The 7,479-nt window shown below is 46.3% G+C and overlaps 1 long non-coding RNA gene across 1 annotated transcript; it reads right to left on the bottom strand.

Annotated features, from left to right (window-relative positions):
* Window positions 1-2,518: 2,518 nt before the first annotated feature.
* LOC128828211 (uncharacterized) lies at window positions 2,519-7,039 on the bottom strand. Its single transcript, XR_008443171.1, has 3 exons — window positions 6,321-7,039; window positions 5,430-5,599; window positions 2,519-2,879 (listed from the first exon to the last, which is right to left on the bottom strand). It is a non-coding gene; the product is annotated as an uncharacterized LOC128828211 (long non-coding RNA).
* Window positions 7,040-7,479: the final 440 nt, after the last annotated feature.

The raw sequence follows: 7,479 nt of genomic DNA, 5'->3' as shown, positions 1-7,479 counted from the left end.
ATGTGCCTTTGGAGTCACCCGGTTAAGGTGGGTGTAGTCTACAGTTAACCTCCAGGGCCCATCTGGCTTTCTGACGGGCCAAATTGGGGAATTAGTTGTGGAGGTGGTTTTTCTAATCACCCCTCTGGATTCCAAATTAGTGGCTATATCTTTAACTGCGTCTAAGGCTTCCGGTTTAATTGGGTACTGCCTGTGGGCTTTGTGAGTTGGTCCTTCTACAGATATAGGCTTCATGTTTACTAGCCCACAATCTTGTTTATCTGTTGCCCACACTTCAGGGTGAAGGGAACACAGGGCTTTTACTGGACTTCCCCCCACTCTGGTATTATTACTTTATTACTGGCAATTATGGCTATATTTTGAGATGATCTTTCCTGTTTGGACCCTTTGGCCCATTCAATGCAGCTAGCTCTGGGGTTGATTACTCCCCTGAGCTCCTTTTACAACTACTGCATGTTTTGATTTTATTTTTATTTTTACAGTCACGTGCCAGATGTCCAGGCTTATTGCATGTGAAGCAGATAGTGGTTCTGACTGCATGAACCGCTACAATTTCTTCGGAGGGTGTGGTTGCTGCTACCTTCCTCTTTTTTCTGTTTTTCTACTTCTGTGTCCCATTTCATTACTGCTGAGTACGTCTCCCCCACTGAGATGCCTAATGCCAGGACTGCTTGGTGATCTGCAGACAGCCCTTCCTTTAGGATTTGAAGGAATACATCATGGTCTTGGGATGTTATATTCTCCAGACCTGAATAAGCTCGGAATGCATTCCATTTCTTTTCAGCATAGGACATGGCAGACTCCCCCTTCTGCTGAACCACAGACTGCAGAGCCCCCAGTTAGTGGTCTGGGCTCCTAGAACAACAGCTAGTGCATTCCTAAATTCTGTTACAGTGCATTAGGGTTTGGGATTCCTGCTGGTTCTTCAGCTTGATCCCCTCCCGCTGGGTTGGGGTTACGATCTTCAGCCCAGCGCCCTGTCTTTCATTTATTATCTAGATTCTCCCACACATCCCTGGGGCACTTGCACTTGACCAGGATGTGAACGTCCTTCCTATGGAGGCCATGTATTTCTGTCAGGCCATCCAGCTTGTTCCAGAACTCAGTATTCTTGTTATCACGCTTGAGTTCGGGTAAATCAGACAGTAGTGCCTGTTTTTCCTGGGGGGTGAAGGGACGGTAAATTTCAGTTGTTTCTGTTCTAAGTCCCCTTACTGGGTCACCCTCCGTGTTAACATTTCTGAACCTCCTTAGCTGTGTTTTGATTGGAGCCATAGGCTGTACTTGCTCCCCTGGGGTAATTAATCCTTGTGGTGCTCCTTTATTAACTATCTGTAGGTGCTTAAATTTGGCCTGTCATGCGAAGAAATGTATGGAGGGGGTTCTGATTCCTCCCCTTTGCTTTGTGCTGTTGAGTTTTCCCACAGATAGTTAATCGGCGGAGCGGTGGGCTGGCATATGCCAGGAGTTTGCTCTCCCCCTCCCAATCTGGAGGTGTGTCCCAGACATGATGATTCTTTTTCTCTGGGATCTTTTCCAATTTCCAGACAGTTCCATATTTTAGAACATAGGCTCTTATCTCTCAGAGCCTGGTTTTGAGATCTTAACGTTGCAATTTCTTTCTCCTTTATGTTAAGAATATCCAATAAAACTATTACTGCTTTGTCTGTTTTGTTACTTCTCTGATGATTCCACCAAGTAACCAGATCTGCCTCTGGTCCGGTTGCAGAGTAGTTTGCTTTTTTAGCTGCTGCCTGCCGAGTTTTGACATGTTTATATTCCAAGTACTCTCGAGGACTAATTATTGCCTCTCCTTTTGACGCCATGGGTTTTTCGTCACCCCGGCTGCTGACCTTGAAGGGAACTTGCGTCTTCCCCCCCTAAATGCTTGTCAGCCTTTATGAGAAGTTACTTTTCCCCCTTGTTATGCTATGGTTCCAACTCCCCACAGCCTTGAATTTCATGAGGACGTCTCCCCACCCTTAATACCAAGCGTGTCTTCAATTACACACACATGCCGGACTTATTGGTTGGAGACTTTGTGCTATTCGAAAGTATGTACGTCACATGCCTGGGGGGGGGGCACTCCCCTAGGACTTGCAATGTTACGTGCAATGAGGAAATGGACCACCAGTTTGCACTGCCTACCGCTTGCGTACCCAGCCAATCCTGGGCTTAACTCACGGCCAATCGCTTGCTGGTGGGTTATTCAAGTCCTCCGTAACACACCCCTTAGTTGTTTAAACAGTACATGACCCTCTTGCACAAGTCTTCCCTCCCAAGTGGTACCCTTATTTAACCCCACTGCTTTGATCATATGTGTCTAAGGTCCTTCACACAAATTAAAAAGGAAACAAGATGTGTCTGAAAGGGGATGAGAGACTTCTATCCCTGGCCTAATGAGGTGGTAAAGTAAACATACTCACCTCTTTTGGATTTCAGTCTCAGATCCTCAGCCAGTTCACAAACTTGCATCCCGGACGAGCCCCCAAACTGAAGGACATAAATCCACACCGTGTAGAGGTCAAAGCATAGGGGTTTATTACACACAGTGCTGGCGGAGTGTCACCTGGCTTATTAGGCTCAGAGACACTGTCAATCAATTGATTACAATGAAATATATAGATTTTCCATGGGCGGGGGAAGGTGACGGGGTAGGCAGTTCCACACCCCGGGATAGGTTTTGCAGCAAGACAAGATAGCACAATAGCCAATGGTTAAAAGGTTACACAATGTCTCCGCCCATGGTCTCAAGTTAGCAAGTTAACATTTGATTAATACTTTGATAAAATGTTATTAGTATAAAATATATATGTTGAATTCTGATTTGGGGTCCATAGGAATGAAGTAACTCCTTTGATTGTCCGACAGGTACATGTCTAGGGGATAAAGCAAAGAAACAGTGAAAGCATATGAAAATAGAGATTGTCTCCTTTATGTCTTAAGGCAGGGCCTTGGTCCCTTGGAAGGGAGGTGGAAGGATGCCATATCATTATAGTGACATGTGCCAATATTTCATAAACTCAAGGTTGGAGCTGTGGGAAGACTGTTTTCCCTTCAGGAGAAACACAATAGGAACAGGGATCCTTTGTTCAATTTGAAACATTGGATGAAACCTAATTATTCAGTTATTGCTTCAACATCTGGCATTTCTACTGACCAAGCAGATCTTAGCAAAGGCAATCTTATTTTGTTTACCCCAGCTTTCTCGTAGCTGATCACTATTAGCTAGGCCTCTGGTCTCCAAACCAAACTCTGGACTTTGGGTCTGGAAAAGAGCTGGCATAATTCATATACCAGGTTGTTATATAACATGCACATGGATTTTAACCCTTCACTGGATATACATTAAATTCATCTTTTACTATCGGAATTCTAGCTCCTGTGTTCAATAGAAAATCTACAAGCCCATGCCCAACTCAGTGCTTCAGTAGAGGTGTCCCCAGACATCTATTGTCATGGGTTGCAGGAAAATGCATTCCGAGTTACAGGGAGGGCTGTCCTATTCTGTTGAATTAGTGACAATCGGGTCATTCAGTCCAGATGCCAAGACCGTCGCCTAAGCTACCTTCATTCCTGTCTTATCTTCCTCCTTTCGAGACTCCTTGCCGATCATACGTGCCTGCAATGGTGCCCGCAGCTTCTCAATCTCTCCCTTAAGATCTAAATTTTCCTGTTTCAAAACTCCAGTTGTTACCCATTCACTCTCTCCATTTCCTCCTCTGCCTTTATTCATTCCGCGACCTCTCCAACCCCGGCCACGGCTGCGGGGAGAGTATCCAGGACCCTCTGTTTTCCACTGTCCTAACTGTGTTCGCCACTCATTGACAGGAGTTCCTTCCTGTTGTTTAACTGCAGTTTCCACTTTTTCAATCCATTCATTCCAGGGTATATCTCTACCTCCGTTCTCGCACCAAGCCTTCATCCAATCTAACACCCCAGAAGGCATTGCCTCTAAAACAAGTTGCTTCAACTCCTCAAGATTCGTAGCCGCCGCTGTTAACCTAGTGTATGTTTTTATTCTATCAGCCAGCTTTGCCGGAGCCTCCCCTGGCATTCTTGTAATTCCTTTAAGTATCGCTAACTCACTGGATAGCTTAAAATGCTTTTGAACCACATGTTTAATCATTTGCGTAACATTATCATCAAAACCAAGGGTATAACAGTTCAGTGGTCCCCAAAGTGTTTGTACCAGAATTGGTTCCTGTAACATGTCAATTCCCACAGCTTTTAATAACTGTGAGCATTTATGGAGCCAGGCCATAAATTCATTAAAATTCTCGGAAGGCGGGGGACCGACGGCTCCAGCTAGTGCAGTTAGCTCATTAATTTTTAAAGCATCGAGTCTGTCAGTTAAGCCGCTTACTTGAGGCGGGTGAGGTGAGTATGTACTTTTAGATGCTTGATATCTCTCCCTCTCTATATAATTAGATGCCTGATTTATTTCTCTTTCTACATAATTGCCACAGGACCATGGTTCTCTTAAATTGTCAGTTAGTCTTTTTGTTGCAGTTTCCACTGCATTCCATGGCCTCAGTGGTGGTGGACCCTCAGTGCGTGGGATAGTATTAAGGGTAAATTGGGGTGTATGCGGAGTATTGGGGTCTGGTTCTTCAGCAGGGGTTTCTCCCTCAATTTCTCCCATTTTTCCTGTTTTAACTGGAATTGATCTAGGTTTTGAGGAGGGTTTGCCCATAACCTGGTTCTCATCATAAGGTGGCGGATGTGGTGCTGTAGCCCCTGCCCATGGGTCAATAGAGGATGATTCAATTGGGCCATTCCACATGTCCCCTTTGCAGCATCCATTCCAATTGTCCCATGTCCCATCTTTTAATGTAGCTAGGGCCACCTGTTTCCATTTCTGTCCCCACACTTCAGGTACAGTAAAAGCACCTGAAGCTTGCTGAGCTATGGAGGACGGTACCTTTTGCTTTTGCAGGTTTTTTACAGCTATTTTTAATCTCTTATTTTCCTGCTGTATTTGCTCGAGCATATCATGAGTTTGAACTGCCTGTTGCCCTGTTAAAAGGGCTTGGGCGTTCCAGTGCTCGACTGCCTGGGTTGCTTCCTTTAAAGTTTTGGTTACCACTTTTACTTCCCTGGTCTTTTGCATTACCTGTCTGGCTAGCATAGCGGCGTGCTGTTTAAGCCATTGTACTGCCATAGACATTATTTGCAAAATTTTTGCTTTTTTACTTTTATTATTATTCTTTAAAGCGTCTGTTTCTGCTATTGCTTTACATATGCCAGTTCATGTTTCCCCACTTTTTTTTTAAATTCATATGGACCCCCTTTACTGGCAATCCAGAGAGTCCAGGAGTTATCAAACTCCGTGGGGATTTGAAGGGAGGGGAAAAGGGGGTTCCCTAGCTCGTGGTTTTCTGCCATGTTAGATCGCGAGTCCTACAGTGGACAGCTCGCTGACTCACCAGATCAGAGGTCGGGGTCACCAATGTCGTCAGACGCTACCAGTGTGGTGCTCTGCTCTTGTTCGATGCTGATAAGTCGGCTGCGTGCGTGTTCCCTCTGTGTGCTGCCCCGGCTCTGCGCAGATCGCTGACACCGCAAACCCCGAGAGAACCTCCAAAGACCACAGACTCTAGTAAGGTACGAAGGAACCGAGCCAGGTTTATTGTCAAATGAAGCACAGTAATAGTTTCCCATAGACTCCACAAGACATACTACGAATTTGTGCCCCCTGGCAATGGACCGGCTCAGTCAGTGGCGGGACTATCCACTGCCCCGTAGGCCAGACAAAGATGTGCACTCCGGGACATACTTTTATACAGTTACAGGACAGATTACTCATCCCTACTGACGTATTGAGGTACAGCCTCTTGGCTCATTAGGGTGCTGTCTCCTCCTTTGATCATGTTTCAGACAAACAGATCTATCCATCATGCTGTCCTTTTGACCCTGTCTTTAAGATACACCTGCCTGTTCCTTGTTATGTCTATGGAGTGTCCTTGTATCGGGCTGTCCAGGTGCCATCTTGGCACAAGTTCCTCTTATTAGCACTTACATGTGAATGCACCTGCTTCTAACAACCCTCTTCTCTCCAACTTCTGTGAGCGGGGCCTGCCTCTGGCTCACAGCCCAGCTTTTGCTTAGCAATGCCTGGAAGTACTGTGGTTCAGGCTTCGGGCCTCAGACTGGGCCTCTGACACAAGAGCTTATGTTTCAGGGCCTCATCTTACTACACTGAGTGGAGAAGGTCTCAGAAGCCACCCCGACATCAACACAACCTTATCCAAATCCCATCCTAGCATCATTTGCAATGAAAAGAAAATCAGTGATTACCGTATAAGGAAATCACATACCTGCCGCCCATGCCGTGCCTTCCCAAACAGCCTAGCGTGGCCCTGCCCATGCTCCGCCCCCAGGCCAGGCCCCCTCCGGTTCCCAGTCTAGAGCGCTCTGCCTGGCTGGACATGGGAGTGTCTTCGGAGACATGGGAGTGTCTTCCACATTTTGTTTTAATAGTGTTCTGAGTGTATCCCCTGCCTGTGTGGTGTGCTGCAGTGCTCCATCCCCCTCTAGTGGCAGCTAGGCCAGGTAGCGATTGATGAACCTGCTGCAGTCTTGGCTGAGAGAGCGGTGTCTTTCAGGTCATGTGGTAGCGGCTCATGCCTTAAACTCCTGAGGTCCCAGTTTTGATCCCAGCTGATGATGACCGGGGTCTGTCAGCATTCCATGAGGCACAAGGAGATGATTGGCTGTGAAGTAGGGGAAAGGAGCGTGGCTTTAGCAGAAAAATCTTTGGAAAGAGCAAACGTAATAGGAGATATATCTGGACGTTTGTTTCACTCAACGTCACACTCCTAGACTTGATTCTGGGAGCAATCTAGATTCAAGTGAATGTTGACAGGTCATTGTGGGACTAAACCTGCCTCCACTACAACTTTCCTGTTGAGTTTGATGGTGCAGAACCCAACCTCGTACCAGTAGGTTGTGTGCCACTTTCATAGGTTAACAAAAAACGGTGTGAGAAAATGAAGAGATAAATTGCAGTCACCAATCCCATGTTCTTTTGATCTTTTGCCAGGCTGTCTGTGTTGTGTTATTAAACAGGTTGTAAACCAAGACGTGCTCCTGCCCTGCATTGTTGGAGAGGAAGGTGTCGTGCATCTTGAAGAAGTGACTGTGAACTGGCAGGACTCAGAAACTCAGGAAATAGTCCACAGCTTCTACGACGGCAAAGACCATCTGGAGCATCAAGGAGGAAGATTTCGGGGGAGAACCCAGCTCTTCCCTCAGGAATTTTCCAAAGGCAACGCATCTCTGTTGTTGAAAAGACTGACCCTGAACGATACAGGAAACGACTCCTGCCATGCTTTCTTATATGAGGAGACGCTGCCTCGTGAACAGGTGGTGCAGCTTTCTGTGTCAGGTACTGGAATCCGCCCGTACAAAACCTGCTCTTACAAATGTCCTGAGTGAAAGAGCCAACAAACCTCAGTGTCACTTTCCCAGTGACAT

This window comes from Malaclemys terrapin, chromosome 1 (genome assembly GCF_027887155.1).
Source record: "Malaclemys terrapin pileata isolate rMalTer1 chromosome 1, rMalTer1.hap1, whole genome shotgun sequence".
Lineage (NCBI taxonomy): Eukaryota > Metazoa > Chordata > Testudines > Emydidae > Malaclemys > Malaclemys terrapin.
Note: the sequence above shows the minus strand (reverse complement) of the source record. Positions and strands in the feature narration are given on the sequence as shown.